Source organism: Balaenoptera borealis (assembly GCF_965194805.1).
Source record: "Balaenoptera borealis genome assembly, chromosome: 1".
Lineage (NCBI taxonomy): Eukaryota > Metazoa > Chordata > Mammalia > Artiodactyla > Balaenopteridae > Balaenoptera > Balaenoptera borealis.
The window spans coordinates 79,329,210-79,347,284 of NC_138860.1; the positions used below are offsets into that span (position 1 = coordinate 79,329,210).

An 18,075-nucleotide genomic window follows, 5' to 3' on the forward strand; every position below is an offset into this window, starting at 1 on the left:
AAATTTAAACTTAAATTATAGATCTGTAAGTTATAGATAGACCATAAATGCATAGATTTAGTTCTGGGCTCTATTCTGTTCTGTTGGTCTATGTGTTTGATTTTGCCATAGGCATACCATTTTGATTACTGTAGCTTTGTAATATAATTTGAAATCATAAAATGTGCAGCCTCAAGCTTTGCTGTCCTTCTTCAAGATTGCTTTGACTATTCAGTGTCCTTCATGGTTCTATATTAATTTCAAGACTTTTTTTCTATTTCTGTAAAGAATGCTTATAGGATTTGGATAGGGATTGCATTTAGTTTGTAGACCACTTTGGGTAGTATAGACATTTTAACAATATTAATTCTTTCAACCCATGAACACTGAATCTTTTTCCATTTATCTGTTTCTCTATTAATTTCCTTTCTCAATATTTTATAGTTTTCAGTGTATAAGTTTTTCACCTCTTTGGCTAAGTTAATTCCTAAATATTTTATTCTTTCTGTTGATATTGTGAATAAGATTGTTTTCTTAATTTCCTTTTTGGAAAATTCATTGTTTGTGTATAGAAAAATGGCTGATTTTATGTTGATTTTGTATCTGCTACTTTACTAGATTTGTTTACTAGTTCTAATAGTTTTTCTGATTGAATTGTTAGCGTTTTCTACATATATGATTGTACCATCTGCAAATAGAAGTAATTTAACTTTTCTCATTCTGATTTGGATGCTTTTTATTTCCTTTTCTTGTCTAATTGTTTTGGCTAGGACTTCTAGTACTATGCTGATTAGGAGTGATGAGAGTGGGAACTCTCCCTACTGTATCCAATTTTAGAGAAAAACTTTCAATTTTCTCCTACCAATTATGATTTAGCTGTTGGCTTTTCATGTATAAACTTTACTGGGTTAAGGTAAGTTCTTTGGAGAGAGTTTTAATCATTACTGGATGTTGAATTTTTTCAAATACTTTTTCTACATCTATAGATTTTATCATGCATTTTATTTTATTTTATTAATGTGGTATAGTACATTGATTGATTTGTATATCTTCAACCATCCTTGCATCCAAAGAATAATATGTAATAAATTTAACATTCTCTTACATTTATCAATAATTTCCTAGTATTTTGTTGAGGATTTTTGCATCTATGTTCATCAGGAATCTTGGCCTGTAGTTTTTCTGTTGTGTCTTAATATGGCCTTAGTATTAGGGTGATGTTAGCCTCATAATTTGAGTTTGAAAGTGTTCTTTCTTCTTTGATTTTTTCGAAAAGTTTAATAAGGATTGGTATTAATTCTTTGCATGTTTGGTAGAATTCACCTATGAAACCATCTGGTCCTGGACTTTTCTTTGCTGGGAGATTTTTGATTACTGATAAATCTCTTTATCTGTTAATTGTCTGTTTAAGCTTTCTATTTCTTCTTGATACAGTTTTGGTAGATTAATTTTTCTAGAAATTTGTTCATTTCTTCTAAATTATCCAATTTATAGGTGCACAATTGTTGATAATATTCATTTATGTCCCTTTTTAAATTCTGAGGCATACATTATAATATCTTCTCTCTCATTTTTTATTTTATTTATTTCAGTCTTCTCTTTCATTCTACTTAGTTTAGCTGAGACTTTGTCAATTTTGTTTATTTTTTCAAAAAGACAGCTTTTAGTTTTATTGATTTTTTATGTTCTTTTTCTAATCTATATTTGATTGATTTCTTCTCTAAGTTCATCATTTTACTCCTTCTGTTAAGTTTAGGTGAACTCATGTCAATTAAGCAAATGGTTTAATTTTTTTAAGCTTCAGTTTCTTCTTCCATAAAATGGCAGGATTGGATGAGATGAGCTTGAAATCACTTACTGATTTAATGAACTTTATATGATATGAATCTTCTGTGCAAATAAGAATACAAAGAATGAAAACAACTTACAAAAATAAATTTCTTCAGATATCATTGAATTAGGATATTACTTACATCACTACTCCTCATGCCTCCTGCTTTCCCCTCATTCCCTGATCAGTGTGCTTAACTTGTTACTCATTTTTTCATACTAGTATTATTAGCTTTGTACAGAAACATATTTATGGTTTCCATGGGAGCATTTCACTTTTGTCAAATTCTTTCTGTTCTGAATGTTAGGATGTCTGAGTCAGAATACCAGTTCCTATTGGAGAGACAGAACCGGAATATGATCACTGAGTCCAACATTATAGGATTCTCAAACCTGGGACATCTGCAAATCTATCTCTTCTTTATTTTCCTCCTGGACTACCTGACCATTCTGATGGCCAATGCAACCATCATGACTGTCATTCATCTGAATTGGGCTTTGCACACCTCTATGTACTTCTTTCTCTTTGGCATCTCCTGCTTTGAAATCTGCTATACTTTTGTCATTGTACCAAAATGCTGACCAAGGGCTTTCCACAGTCTGATTATTTGTTTCTCTGGGTGTGTTTCCCAGCTCTATTTCTCTGTGGGCTTGGCTTGAACCAACTGTTTCCTAATTGCTGTATGAGCTATGATTGCTATGTTGCCATCTGCAACCCTTTCAACTATACACTCATTGTCAGCTGAGCCACCTGCATGCAGTTGGTTTTAGCCTCAGGCTTCTGTGGTTTCCTGATCTCTGTGGTTGCCAACGTCCTGGTGTTTAGTGTACCCTTCTCTGCCTCCAACTGAATCAACCACTTTTTCTGTGGCATTTCCCCTGTCATAAAACTGGGCTGCACAGACACCAACCAGAAGGAGATGGTTATCTTCTTCCTCATTCTGGTATTGCTGGTTCCCTTAGTGTTGATCTTCATCTCCTATGTCTTCATTGTTTCCACCATCCTCAAGATCTCCTCAGCGGAGGGACAGCATAAGGCCTTTGCCACCTGTATCTCCCACCTCACTGTGGTTATTTTCCACTATGGCTTTGCTTCCTTTATGTACTTGAGGCCCACATCCTTTTTCTCCTCCTATAAGGACCAACTTGTGGCAGTGATCTATACAGTGATCACCCCACTATTCAGCCCCCTTGTCTGCACACTGAGGAATAAAGAAGTGAAGACGGCTCTGAGAAAGGTTCTCAGTAGATATTTATTTCCCAAAACTATATGAGTGAGTCAATATGTCAGGAAGGTTATATTCAAGAAAGTGTCCTAGATAAAACTTAAATTCTATAAACAAATTGATTTTTTAATCAAAAAATAGAAGTAAAGCCTTCAAGTCACATTAATCTTTTTTTTATTGGAAAGTCCTTCTGACTGGAGTGGCCAAGATAGTGGATTAGGGAGACTCTGAGCTCAACTCCTTCCACAGACACACCAAAATTACAACTATTTACAGACCAGCTATTGAAGAGAAAGACTGGAAGGCTAGCAGAAAAGATCTTCTACAACTAAAGATATAAAGAAGGACCCACAACAAGAAGGATAGGAGGGGCAGAGATGGGGTATAGTAACAATCCATAACCCTGAGTGGGCAATCCACAAACAGAGGATAATTGCAATTCTTATGGAGAATCTCTGCACCTGGAAGATGACACCCAAGAAAGTTTGGCTTTGAAAACCAGAAGGGCTTACTTTTGGGAGAGCCAGAGGGCTGTACAAAGCAGAGATTTCGCTCTTAAAGAGCACACACAAAATCCCACACACTCCAGGACACAGGGAGGAGGCAGTAATTTGAAATGACCCTGGGTCAGACCCACCTGCTGATCTTGGAGAGTCTCCTGGAGAGGCAGGAGGCAGCTAGTGCTCACCCTGGGGACATAGTAACTGGCAGAAGCCATTTATGGGAGCTCATTCTACCATGAGAACACTCATGCTGGCAAGTGCCATTTTAGAATCCTCCCTCTAGCTTATCAGCACCAGGACTTGGTCACCCACAAGACTGTACTGTGAAGTCACAGACCAATCAGCTAGCCAGGAAGGGACACAGGCCCATGCACCAGCATGCTGGGTCCTAAGGGACCCTGTCCTGACCACCAGAGGGCCCAGGACCCAGTCTCACCTACCAGTGAGTCTGACATCAACTTAAGGATGCCCAGGGCCCTCAGACAGAGACCCTGGAACACAGATCCTCCCACCAGTGGGCCATCACTAGCCCCAGGACCAGCCTCACCCACCTGTAAGGGGCACCAGCTCTGGTTCCCAGGTCCTGCAGCCAGAGACATCATGCTTACAATTATATCAAAAAGAATAAAATATGCAGGAATAAATCTAACTAAGGAGGTAAAAGACCTGTACTCAGCAACCTATAAGACAATGTTGAAAGAAATTGAAGATCACACAAATAGATAGAAAGTTATACCATACTCATGAATTGGAAGAATTAATATTGTTAAAATGGCCATACTTCCCCACACAATCTACAGATTAATGCAATCCCTATCAATGGCATTTCTCACAGAACCAATGGCATTTTTCACAGAACTAGAACAAATAATTGTAAAAATTTTATGGAAACACAAAAGACCCTGAATAGCCAAAACAATCTTGAGGAAGGAGAACAAAGCAGAATGTACCACACTCCCTGATTTCAAACTATACTACAAAGCTACAGTAGTCAAAACATTATGGCATTGGAACAGAAACAGACTCATAGATCAATGGAACATAATAGAGGTCCCAGAAATGAACACATATTTATATGGGCAATTAATCTACGACAAATGAGGTAAGAATATATAGTGGGAAAAAGACAGCCTCTTCAATAAATAGTGTTAGAAACACTGGACTGCTACATGCAAAAGAATCAAATGACTACTTTCTCACACTGTACACAAAAATAAACTCAAAATGGGACAAAGTCTTAGATGTATGATCTGAAATCATGAAACTTCTAGAAGAAATTTTAGGCATTACTCTCTTTGGCATTGGTCTATTAATATTTTTTGGACATGTCTCATCAAGCAAAGGGCAACAAAAGTGATTATAAACAAATGGAACTACATCAAACTAAAAAGTTTTGCACAGAAAAAAAACAAAAACAAACAAACAACTTATCAACAAAATGAAAAGAGCATCTACAAAATGGGAGAAGATATGTGGAAATGATATATCCAACAAGGGTTAGTATCTAAAATAAAAAAAAAAAGAACTAATGCAACTCAACATCAAAAAAAAGCAACCCATTAAAAAGTGAACAGAGGATCTGAATAGACATTTTTCCAAAGAAGACAAACAGATGGCTAACAGGTGCATGACAAGATGTTCAACATCACTAATCAACAGGGAAATGCAAATTAAAACCAAAATAACATACCACCTCATGCCTGTCAGCATTGCTACTATTTAAAAAAAAAAGAAAAGAAAAGAAAAGAAAGAAAGAAAGAAAGAAAGAAAGAAAGAAAGAAAGAAAGAAAGAAAGAAAGAAAAGAAATAACAAGTGTTGGTGAGGGTGTGAAGAAGAAAAGAAGCCTAATACACTACTGGTGGGAATGTAAATTGGCACAACCCCTATGGAAAACAGTATGGAGATTCCTCAAAAAATTAAAAATAAAACTATCATATGATCCATCAATTCCACTCCTGGGTATTTAACTGAAGAAAATAAAAACACTACTTTGAAGGGATATATGCACCCCTATGTTCATTGCAGCTTTGTTTACAATATCTGGGATATGGAAGCAACCTAAATGTCCATTGATAGATGAATGGGTAAAGAAGACTTAATATATATGTGTATATATACAACTGAATATTACTCAGCCATAAAAAAGAATGATATCTTGCTATTTGCAACCACATGGGTGGACCTACAGGGTGTTACAGTAAGTGAAATAAGTCAGCTAGAGAAAGACAAATATGGTCTGATTTCACTTATATGTAGAATAAAAAAAAAAAAAAAAAAAAAAAAAGAACAAATATAACCAAATAGAAACAGTCATATAGAGAGAGAACAAACTGGTAGTTACTAGAAGGGATGAGGCGAGGGGTTGGGCAAAATAGGTGAATGGGATTTAGAGGTACAAACTTCCAATTATAAAATAAATAAGTCATGAGGATGTAATGAACAGCAGAGGGAATATAGTCAATAGTATTATAATAATTTTGTATGGTGACAGTTGGTTACTAGACCTAATGTGGTGATCAATTCATAAAGTATACAAATGTTGAATCACTGTGTTGTATACCTGAAACTAATATAATATTGTATATAAACTATGCTTTAATAAAAAAGAATATATTATTAGGGACATAGAAATTTCATAAGAATATAAAGATAAGTAAGAATTAATAAATGAAATGCATTTGTTAAATCACCTGATAAAGTCAATAATATAAAAATAAATTATATTTCTGAGTTTCAGCAGAAAAGAAAATCTCTATGTCTAAGAATACGAAGTATGGAAATACAAAAGAACAAGAAAAGCCAAGTAATCTTAAAGGAGCACAAACGTAGATGAATTATAGTTCCCAATATAAAATATATAAGAAATTCATATGAAAAAGAGAGTATAGTATTGGTGCAAGTATACATACCTTGAGCAATGCAACAAAAAAGATAATTCAGAAATAAACCAATACATATATATTCATTTGGTCATGAAAAAAGTGACACTGAAGTTCAAGTGCATCCTCTCACATCTGGTATAAAAAATGATCTTTATAAAAAATAGTACAAAGACAAATAGATATCCACAAGAAAAAATAATTAATCTTTATCTCATACCATATACAAAAATCAATTCTACATGGATATTAGAACTAAAAGTTTAAGGGTAAGCAATAAACTTTTTAGAATAGTTTAAAAAATTATGATCTTGTGGAAGTAAAAATTATTTAAACAGCATACCAAAGCATTACTCAGAAAGCATAAGATTGATAAATTACACTTCATTAAAATTAAGAATACTTGTTTATCAAATGACACCTTAAGAGAGTGAAATGCAATTTTCAGAGCCAGAATATTTGAAATGCACATGACGAATTAAATACGGATTTATAGAATGTTCGTAATTTTCTGTTAATCAATAAGGAAAAGAGGTATTCCCCCTTTTTTAGTGTGCAAAATATTGAACACAACTCTCAAAAAGGAGAAAATCCAACTGGATGATAAAGTTGTGAAAAGGTGTTCAATTTCATTAGTATCATGAAATTGCAAGTGTGATTACCCACACATACCAGGATGTCTCAAATGAAAATGAGTTGCAATACAATTTCAGTCTGAGGTTTATCTTCCTAACTGACCAAGAGGAAAAATCTAGAGGATGTGGAGGGAGAATAACTGAGGAAAGGAGAGCATATTTCACTCTCACCCAATGTTGCAAATGTGGAGCAACCGGAAGTCGCATACAATACTGGCCGGAGTATAAACTGGTCCAACCACTTTGAAAACCTGTTTGGCAGAGTCTAGCATATGGAATATATGCATATTCTCATTTGATATTTGCTGTGTAACAAAACACTTCAAAGCACAGTAGGTAAGAGTCTTGTTTGTCTTTTTGTGACTGGCTTATTTCACTTAGGAAAAGGGAAATTGTTGTTTATGGAGTTTCAGATTTGCAAGATGAAAAAGTTCTGGAGATCTGTTTATAATATTATGAATATACTCAACACTACTGAACTGTACACTTAAGTGGTGAAATGTAAATTTTATATAAAGTGTTTTGTTTTATTTTGTTTTGTTTAACCACAATAAAAAATATATATATATATTTTTGACATCCTTATTGTAGTAAATTGATTTACAATGTTGTCTTAGTTGCTGCTGTATAACAAAGTGAATCAGCTATAAATGTACATATATCCGCATATCTCCTCCCTGGTGTGTCTGCCTCCCACCCTCCCTATCCCACCCAGCTAGGTGGACACAAAGGACCAAGCTGATCTTCCTGCTCTATGCGTCTGCTTCCCACTAGCTATCTATTTTACATTTGGTAGTGTATATATGTCCATGCCACTCTCTCACTTCGTCGCAGCTTACACTTCCCATTCCCCGTGTCCTCAAGTGCATTCTCTACGTCTGCATCTTTATTTCTGTCCTGCTCCTAGGTTCTTCAGAACCACTTTTTTTTAATTCCATATATATGTGTTAGCATACGGTATTTGTTTTTCTCTTTCTGATTAATTCACTCTGTATGACACTCTCTAGGTCCATCCACCTCATTACAAATAACTCAATTTCATTTCTTTATATGGCTGAGTAATATTCCATTGTATACATGTGTCACACTTTCTTTATCCATTCATCTGTCGATGGACACTTAGGTTGCTTCCATGTCCTGGTTATTATAAATAGAGCTGCAATGAACATTGTGGTACATGACTCTTTTTGAATTATGATTTTCTCAGGGTATATGCCCAGTAGTGGGATTGCTGGGTTATATGGTAGTTCTATTTTTAACATTTTAAGGAACCTCCATACTGTTCGCCATAGTGGTTGTACCAATTTACATTGCCACCAGCAGTGCAAGAGGGTTTCCTTTTCTCCGCACCCTCTCCAGCATTTATTTTTTGTAGATTTTTTGATGATGGCCATTATGACTGGTGTGAGGTGATACCTCATTGTAGCTTTGATTTGCATTTCTCTAATGATTAGTGATGTTGAACATCCTTTCATGTGTTTGTTGGCAAGCTGTATATCTTCTTTGGAGAAATGTCTATTTAAGTCTTCTGCCCATTTTTGGATTGGGTTGTTTGTTTTTTTGTTATTGAGCTGCATGAGCTGCTTGTAAATTTTGGAGATTAATCCTTTGTCAGTTGCTTCATTTGCAAATATTTTCTCCCATTCTGAGGGTTGTCCTTTGGTCTTGTTTATGGTTTCCTTTGCTGTGCAAAAGCTTTTAAGTTTCATTAGGTCCCATCAGTTTATTTTTGTTTTTATTTCCATTTCTCTAGGAGGTAGGTCAAAAAGGATCTTGCTGTGATGTATGTCATAGAGTGTTCTGCCTATGTTTTCCTCTAAGAGTTTTATAGTGCCTGGCCTTATATTTAGGTCTTTAATCCATTTTGAGTATATTTTTGTGTATGGTGTTAGGAAGTGTTCTAATTACATTCTTTTACATGTAGCTATCCAGTTTTCCCAGCATCATTTATTGCACAGGCTGTCTTTTCTCCCTTTTATATTCTTGACTCGTTTATCAAAGATAAGGTGAACATATGTGTGTGGGTTTATCTCTGGGCTTTCTATTCTGTTCCACTGATCTATATTTCTGCTTTTGTGCCAGTACAATACTGCCTTGATTACTGTCGCTTTGTAGTATAGTCTGAAGTCAGGGAGTCTGATTCCACCACCTCTGTATTTCTTTCTAAAGATTGCTTTGGCAATTCGGGGTCTTTGTGTTTCCATACAAATTGTGAAATTCTTTGTTCTAGTTCTGTGAAAAATGCCATTGGTAGTTTGATAGGGATTGCATTGAATCAATAGATTACTTTGGGTAGTATAGTCATTTTCACAATGTTTATTCTTCCAATCCAAGAACATGCTATATCTCTCCACCTGTTTGTATCATTTTTAATTTCTTTCATCAGTGTCTTATAGTTTTCTGCATACAGCTCTTTTGTCTCCATAGGTAAGTTTATTCCTAGGTTTTTTATTCTTTTTGTTGCAGTGGTAAATGGGAGAGTTTCCTTAATTTCTCTTTCAGATTTCTCATCATTAGTGTATAAGAATGCAGAGATTTTTGTGCATTAATTTTGTACCCTGCTACTTTACCAAATTCATTGATTAGCTCTAGTAATTTTCTGGTAGCATATTTAGGATTCTGTATGTATAGTATCATGTCATCTTCTGCATACAGTGACAGCTTTACTTCTTCTTTTCTCATTTGGATTCCCTTTATTTCTTTTTCTTCTCTGATTGCTGTGGCTAAAACTTCCAAAACTATGTTGAATAATAATGATGAGAGTGGACACCCTTGTCTGTTCCTGATGTTAGAGGAAATGGTTTCAGTTTTTCATGATTGAGAACAATGTTGGCTGTGGGTTTGTCATATATGGCCTTTATTATGTTGAGGTAAGTTCCCTCTGTGCCTACTTTCTGGAGGGTTTTTATCATAAATGGGTGTTGAATTTTGTTGAAAGATATTTCTGCATCTATTGAGATGATCATATGGTATTTCTCCTTCAATTTATTAATATGTTTTATTACATTGATTGATTTGCATATATTGAAGAATCCTTGCATTCCTGAGGTAAACCCCATTTGAGCATGGTGTATGGTCCTTTGAATGTGCTGTTGGATTCTGTTTCCTAGTAGTTTGTTGAGGATCTTTGTATCTATTTTCATCAGTGGTATTGGCCTGTAGGTGTCTTATTTGGTAACATCTTTGTCTGGTTTTGGTATCAGGGTGACAGTGGCCTCGTAGAATGAGTTTGGGAGGGTTCTTTCCTCTGCTATTTTTTGGAATATTTTGAGAATGATAGGTGTTAGCTCTTCTCTAAATGTTTGACAGAATTTGCCTTTGAAGTCATCTGTCCTGGGCTTTTGCTTTTTGGAAGATTTTTAATCACAGTCTCAGTTTCAGTGTTTGTGATTTGTCTGTTTATATTTTCTATTTCTTCCTGCTTCAGTCTCGGAAGGTTGTGCATTTCTAAGAATTTGTCCATTTCTTCCAGGTTCTCCATTTTATTGTCATATAGTTGCTTGTAATAATCTCTCATGATCCTTTGTATTTCTACAGTGTCAGTTGTTGCTTCTCCTTTTTCATTTCTAATTCTATTGATCTGAGTATTCTCCCTTCTTTTCTTGATGAGTCTGGCTAATGGTTTATCAATTTTATCTTCTCAAAGAACCAGCTTTTAGTTTTATTGATCTTTACTATTGTTTCCTTGATTTCTTTTTCATTTATTTCTGATCTGATCTTTATGATTTCGTTCCTTCTGCTAACTTTAGGGGGTTTTTGTTCTTCTTTCTCTAATTGCTTTAGGTGTCAGGTTAGGTTGTTTATTTGAGATGCTTCTTGTTTCTTGAGGAAGGATTTTCTTGTTATAAACTTCTCTCTTAGAACTGCTCTTGCTGCATCCCATAGGTTTTGTGTTGTCATGTTTTCATTGTCATTTGTTTCTAGGTATTTTTTGATTTCCTCTTTGATTTCTTCAATGATCTCTTGGTTATTTAGTAGTGTATTGTTTAGCCTCCATGTGTTTGTGTTCTTAACAGATTTTTTCCTGTAATGGATATCTAGTCTCATAGCATTGTGGTCAGAAGAGATACTTTATATGATTTCAGTTATCTTAAATTCACCAAGGCTTGATTTGTGACCCAGTATATGATGTATCCTGGAGAATGTTCCATGAGCTCTTGTGAAGAAAGTGTATTGTGCTGTTTTTGCATGAAATGTCCTGTAAATATCAATTAAGTCCATCTTATTTAATGTGTCATTTAAAACTTGTGTTTCCTTATTCATTTTCACTTTGGATCATCTGTTCATTGGTGAAAGTGGGGTGTTAAAGTCCCCTACTATTATTGTGTTACTGTTGATTTCCCCTTTTTATGGCTGTTAGCATTTGCCTTATGTATTGAGGTGCTCCTATGCTGGGTGCACAAATATTTACAATTGTTATATCTTCTTCTTGGATTGATCCCTTGATCATTATGTAGTGTTCTTCTTTGTCTCTTGTAGTAGTCTTTATTTTAAAATCTATTTTGTCTGATATGAGAATTGCTACTCCAGCTTTCTTTTGATTTCCATTTGCATGGAATATCTTTTTCCATCTCCTCACTTTCAGTCTGTATGTGTCCCAACGTCTGAAGTTGGTCTCTTGTAGACAGCATATATATGGGTCTTGTGTCTGTGTCCATTCAGCCAGTCTATGTCTTTTGGTTGGAGCATTTAATCCATTTACGTTTAAGGTAATTATCAATATGTATGTTCCTATTACCATTTTCTTAATTGTTTTGGGTTTGTTATTGTAGGTGTTTTCCTTCTCTTGTGTTTCCTGCCTAGAAAATTTCCATTAGCATTTGTTGTAAGGCTGGTTTGGTGGTGCTGAATTTTCTAATCTTTTGCTTGTCTGTAATGGTTTTAATTTCTCCAACAAATCTGACTGAGATCCTTGCTGTGTTGAGTAATCTTGGTTGTAGTTTTTTCTCTTTCATCACTTTAAATATGTCCTGCCACTCCCTTCTGGCTTGCAGAGTTTCTGCTGAAAGAGCAGCTGTTACCTTATGGGGATTCCCTTGTATGTTATTTGTTGCTTTTCCCTTGCTGCTTTTAATATTTTTTCTTTGTATTTAATTTTTGATTGTTTGATTAATACGTGTCTTGCTGTTTTTCTCCTTGGATTTACCCTGTATGGGACAGTCTGACCCTCCTGGACTTGATTGACTAGTTCCTTTTACATATTAGGGAAGTTTTCAGCTATAATCTCCTCATATATTTTCTGTCCCTTTTGTTTTCTCTTCTTTTTCTGGGACCCCTATATTTCGAATGCTGTTGAGTTTAATGTTGTCCCAGAGGTATCTGAGACTTTGTTCAATTCTTTTCATTCTTTTTTTCTTTATTCTACTCTGAGATAGTTATTTTCACTATTTTACCATCCAAGTCACTTATCCGTTCTTCTGCTTCAGTTATTCTGCTATTGTTTCCTTCTTGAGAATTTTTAATTTCATTTATTGTGTTCTTCATCATTGTTTGTTTGCTCTTTAGTTTTTCTTGGTACTTGTTAAACGTTTCTTCTATCTTCTCCATTCTATATCCAAGATTTTAGATCACCTTTACTATCATTATTCTGAATTCTTTTTCAGGTAGGCTGCCTATTTCCTTGTCATTTGTTTGTTCTGGTGGGTTTTTACCTTGCTCATTCATCTGCTGTGTATTTCTCCGTCTTCCCATTTTGCTTAACTTACTACATTTGGGGTCTCCTTTTTGCAGGTTGCAGGTTCGTAGTTCCCATTGATTTTGGCATCTGCCCCCAGTGGGTAAGGTTATTTCAGTTGGTTGTGATGGCTTCCTGGTCGAGGGGGCTGGTGCCTGTGTTCTGGTGGATGAGGCTGCATCTTGTCTCTCTGGTGGGCAGGATCATGTCCGGTGGTGTGTTTGAGGTGAGTGCGAACTTAGTATGATTTTAGGCAGCCTATTTGCTAATGGGTGGGGATGTGTTTCTGTCTTGCTAGTTGTGTGGTATGGGGTGTCCAGCACTGTAGCTTGCTGGTCATTGAGTGGAACTGGGTCTTTGCATTGAGATGGAGATCTCTTGGAGAGCCTTTGCAATTTGGTATTACATGGACCTGGGAGGTCTGTGGTGGTCCAATGTCCTGAGCTCGGAACTTCCAACCAGGAGGCTCAGGCCTGACACCCGGGCAGAACTCCAAGACCCCATCAGCCACATGGCTCAGAAGAAAAGGGAGAAAAAAAATGAAAATAAATACAATAAAATTATTAAAATAAAAAATTAATAATATTATTTAAAATTAAAAATTAATCAAAAAGATTTAAAAAGAAAGACAGAAATAAGCTAGCAACCTAACCAATAAACAATTCCACCAATGATAGCAAGTGCTAAAAATTATACTAAAAAAAAAAAAATAAATAAACGGACAGACAGAACCCTAAGACAAATGGTAAAAGCAAATCTATGCAGACAAAATCACACAAATTATCATACACATACACACTCAGCAAAAGAGAAAAAAGAAAAAATAATATATATATATATATATAAATTAAAGAAAGAGAGCAACCAAATCAATAAACAAATATACCAATGATAATAAGCTCTAAACACTGAACTAAGATAAACATAAAACCAGAAACAAATTAGAGGCAGAAAGCAAACCCCAAGGCTACAGTTGCTCCCAAAGTCCACCACATCAATTTTGGTATGATTCATTGTCTATTCAGGTATTCCACAGATACAGGGTACATCAAGTTGATTGTGGAGATTTAATCCACTGCTCCTGAGGCTGCTGGAAGAGATTTCCCTTTCTCTTCTTTGTTCTCACAGCTCCTGGCATTCAGCTTTGAATTTGGCCCCGCGTCTGCGTGTAAGTCACCTGAGGGCATCTGTTCCCCACCCAGACAGGATGCGTTTAAAGTATCAGCTTATTAGGGGGCTCTGGCTCACTCAGGCTGGGGTGAGGGAGGGGTATGGAATGCAGGGTGAGCCTGCAGTGGCAGAAGCCGGCCTGACACTGCAACAGCCTGAGGCACACTGTGTGTTCTCCCCGGGAAGTTGTCCCTGGATCACAGGACCGTAGCAGTGGCAGGCTGCACAGGCTCCAGGGAGAGGAGGTGTGGATAGTGACCTGTGCTTGCACACAGGATTCTTGGTGGCTGCAGCAGCAGCCTTAGTGTTTCATGCCAATCTCTGGTGTCCACACTGATAGCCGCAGCTTGTGTCCATCTCTGGAGCTCATTTAGGCAGTGCTCTGAATCCCCTCTCCTCGTGCACCCCGAAACAATGGTCCCTTGCCTCTTAGGTCGTTCCAGACTTTTTCCCGGACTCCCACCCCGCTAGCTGTGGCACACTATCCACCTTCAGACTGTGTTCATGCAGGCAACCCCAATCCTCTCCCTGGCATCTGACCTCCGAAGCCCGAATCTCAGCTCCCAATACCCACCCAACCTGTGGGTGAGCAGACAAGCTTCTCAGGCTGGTGAGTGCTGGTAGGCACCAATCTCTCCATTTTGCCCTCTACATGGCTGTTGCTGTGTTCTCCTCCATGGTTCTGAAGCTTCTCCCCCATCCATCCTCTTGTCTCCACCAGTGAAGGGGCTTCCTAGTGTGTGGAAACTTTTCCTCCTTCACAGCTCCCTCCAGAGGTGCAGGTCCCATTCCTATTCTTTTGTCTCTGTTTTTTTCTTTTTACTTTTGCCCTACCCATGTATGTGGAGACTTTCTTGCCTCTTGGCAAGTCTGAGGTCTTCTGCCAGCATTCAGTAGGTGTTCTGCAGGAGTTGTTCCACAGGTAGATGTATTTTTGATGTTTTTGTGGGGAGGAAGGTGATCTCCACGTCTTACTCCTCCACCATCTTGAAGGTCCTTCTAGTCATATAATTTTATCTTTAAAGATAGAGATTTAAAACACTGACCCTAGACACAGGCATCCTTGTGTCTGAGTCACTGCTCTGCCTCTCTTACTGGCTTTGTAACATGACACCACTTCCTTGACTTCACTCAAAAAAATATTTCTTGCTGTGTGGGCAGGTTGCCTTAGGATTAGCTGATCTAACCTGAGCTCAGCATAATACTCTGCTTCAAACTGCATGTCTCTTGCATTTGGCCCCTTTTGATAGGTTGGGATCAGATTTGCACCAGCATTTCTATTCTACATCCCAGGTTTAAAAGGACAAGGGGAGCTATCTTATGGTGATAGCAGAAAACCAGCAATGCTTCTTTTGCCCCAAACTTGGAACTAGTGAATTATCCCTTCTGCTCACATTTCATTGGTTAACGTAAATATCAATACCAAACCAAAATTCTTGGGTCGGGAATTATGTTCTGTATCTAATTAGAGTGATTACAATGTCACAGAGCAGAAGACATAGAAAGAGATAAAGAGCTGTGGCTAAAAATTCAATCTACAGCAGTAATCTACTACCCAGCAATTCCACTGCTAGTGTAGACCAGGTTAAGAGTCATATGTTACTAAAAGATAGGTATAACTACGTTCTGAACAGCACTTTTCACTATAGGCTTACCTGGAAATAATCTAAATATTCATCATTAGTACAACTAACAAATAAATTGAAGTGCATTCATGTAATTTAATGTTATACAGCAGTAAAAATTTACCACTGCTATTAATATCATGGGTAAATCTCACAAACATAATTTGCATGAAAAAAGCCAAAATAAAAACATTACACACTATATAATAGCATGCATATATTTTTTTAAATGGTGAAGTCAATATATGATGGTAGGAGTTAGAATAATGGTTCCTCAGGCAAGGGGGTGGGCAATAATCTACTTCTAAATCTGGTTGTGGATACATGGGTACACCACTCTGTGAATTCACATATATACTTTGATGTGTATTTCTGTGATGTATGCTACCCTTTAATAAAATGTGCTTAAAATTTAGGAAAGAATCAACTCGAAAAGGCTAAATTGAAAAGACAAAAGAAAAGGATTAGTGGACAATGTAAGGTACATGGATATAAATTATGTATTTTAATATACAGAGTATTATTGTTTCCTAATTATTTCCTATTCCATGAATACATTACAACACCATGAGGACAAGAACTGTACCTCATTCATCCTTACATCCCCTGAATGTTCAGAATAATGTAAGTCATAGAGTGTTATTCACTAATTATATATTTAATTTAAATTTTTTTAATGATCCACTTATAGTAAAATTAGGTACAATAAATATGAGTGAATAAATAAATTTCTGCTATAATTTTGATTTCCCTCTGTAATCTGTTTTAATGTGAGTTACTTCCTATTATTCCTAATAAGAAATTAACTTATACCAATATCCACTTGTATGCGGTTTTAGACATTCCTTCCTGTTATCTTTTGTGACCTGCCCTCCACCTAATAACACACTGGTTGGCTGTGGGCCATCTTGGCCCAGAGACAACACAGAACTTAAGAGATTTGACACTTAGAACGAACTACCTGTTTCCTCCTGTCCCCTCCGTCGCAACTATTCCCCTTTCAAGCTGTGGCTTATCCTCCTAACTGCACAGGAGGAGGAATCTAGCAGATTTTGAAGCAGAACAACTGAGTAAAGGAAAACATATTTGACTCTCATCCTATTGGCTTCTCTTGGGAGATGCCTGTAGAGCAAAGAAGTAAGATAAACTCAAATTCAGACTGCCAAAGAGAAGACAAAGTGAAAATGTGGAAGAATACTGAGAATAACTTTAAAAGAAGAAACTATTGGGAAGAGGAGGGAAAGAAAAGATGGGTCATGTGGGATATCAGATGATTTTGAAGTGCACATTGGAGCAAGATAACAGAATTGAAGTAAACATGACAGGGTCTCAGAGTCACACTCATGTTTGTGGTGTGGAAGGGAGAAGAGACATGAGCAATTGGACTGGGATGTTTTGTTTTGTCATCCCTAACTCCTGAGGCCTTGAAGAGGTTGTAGAGTGGGAATTGCACCTGGGGAAGGTCTGGTCCATCTTAATCCAGAGGAATGATTCATGTAAACTGGAGATCTGGGTGGGCTGAGAGTAGATAAATAAGCCTACACTTTCCACTTAGACTATAAGGCTGATGTGTGATATGGTCACATTGTTTGATAGATCTTCTTTTATTCTGCTTGGATATCCAATGATGATTTATGGTTTAACTAATATGATCAGTACTTCTACTGGAAGTACTGTTGGAAATCACATCCTTCAGATATTTTATATTTGAGAACAATATGACTTGATTATGCTGTCTCTTGAATTAGCTAGTATGAACTTTGATGTTTAATTTTGAGAGTAAATTTAATACATGTATTTGCTCACTATATACATTTCTATGTAATGACCCCTCCCAAATTCACATTCATATATCTTTACTTTACTTTGGCTCTAATTTCTTATATTTTTACATAATACATTTATGCTTGCCTTAATAGTACATATTTTAAGTCATCTCAAATCCATCATGGAATGCAATAGAATCTTATAATTTAAGATTCTTTGGGTTGAAAATAAAAGATAATCTAACTTAAACAGGCATTAGCAAAAAATAAATCTCTTGGTTTAAGAAAGCTGAAAAGTCCAGTGGTACAATGGTTCTAGCACCATATTTGGTAGAACTCAAACAGTCATCCTCAGTCATCTGGATGATTCTCATAGCTCTTCTATTCAGCCTTGGCTTCATTTTTAGCCTAAACTCGTCAGTCTCTGACAACATCAGCTCACAAAATCTAGTCAAGAGGAAGAAATAATTCACTTCTTTGGATGTGAAAACAAAAGTTGGGAGACTGAATCTTGTCCTGATTGAACAGACTTGGATGACATGCCCATCCTGAACCAAACATTATAGCCAAACACTACAGAGAGAACTCAACGTCTTGACTGACTTAGTACAGATCATCTGCTCCCCCTGAAATTTCAGGATGAATCAGTTGGATGAGAATGAGAAAAAATGTTTTAAAAATAAAATAAAATTGGGGTACTATAAGTAGTGGGAGTAGCCATTTGTATTTCTTTTTTGAAAAAAATCTCTACTCAGTTTCTTTACCAATTTTTAAATCAAGTTATTGT

General features: G+C 36.3%; 1 pseudogene across 1 annotated transcript; it reads left to right on the forward strand.

The window, feature by feature from the left end:
* Positions 1 to 569: 569 nt before the first annotated feature.
* Positions 570 to 14,059, forward strand: LOC309635451 (olfactory receptor 10T2-like; annotated as a pseudogene). The gene has a single exon. The product of its transcript is annotated as an olfactory receptor 10T2-like (transcript).
* Positions 14,060 to 18,075: the final 4,016 nt, after the last annotated feature.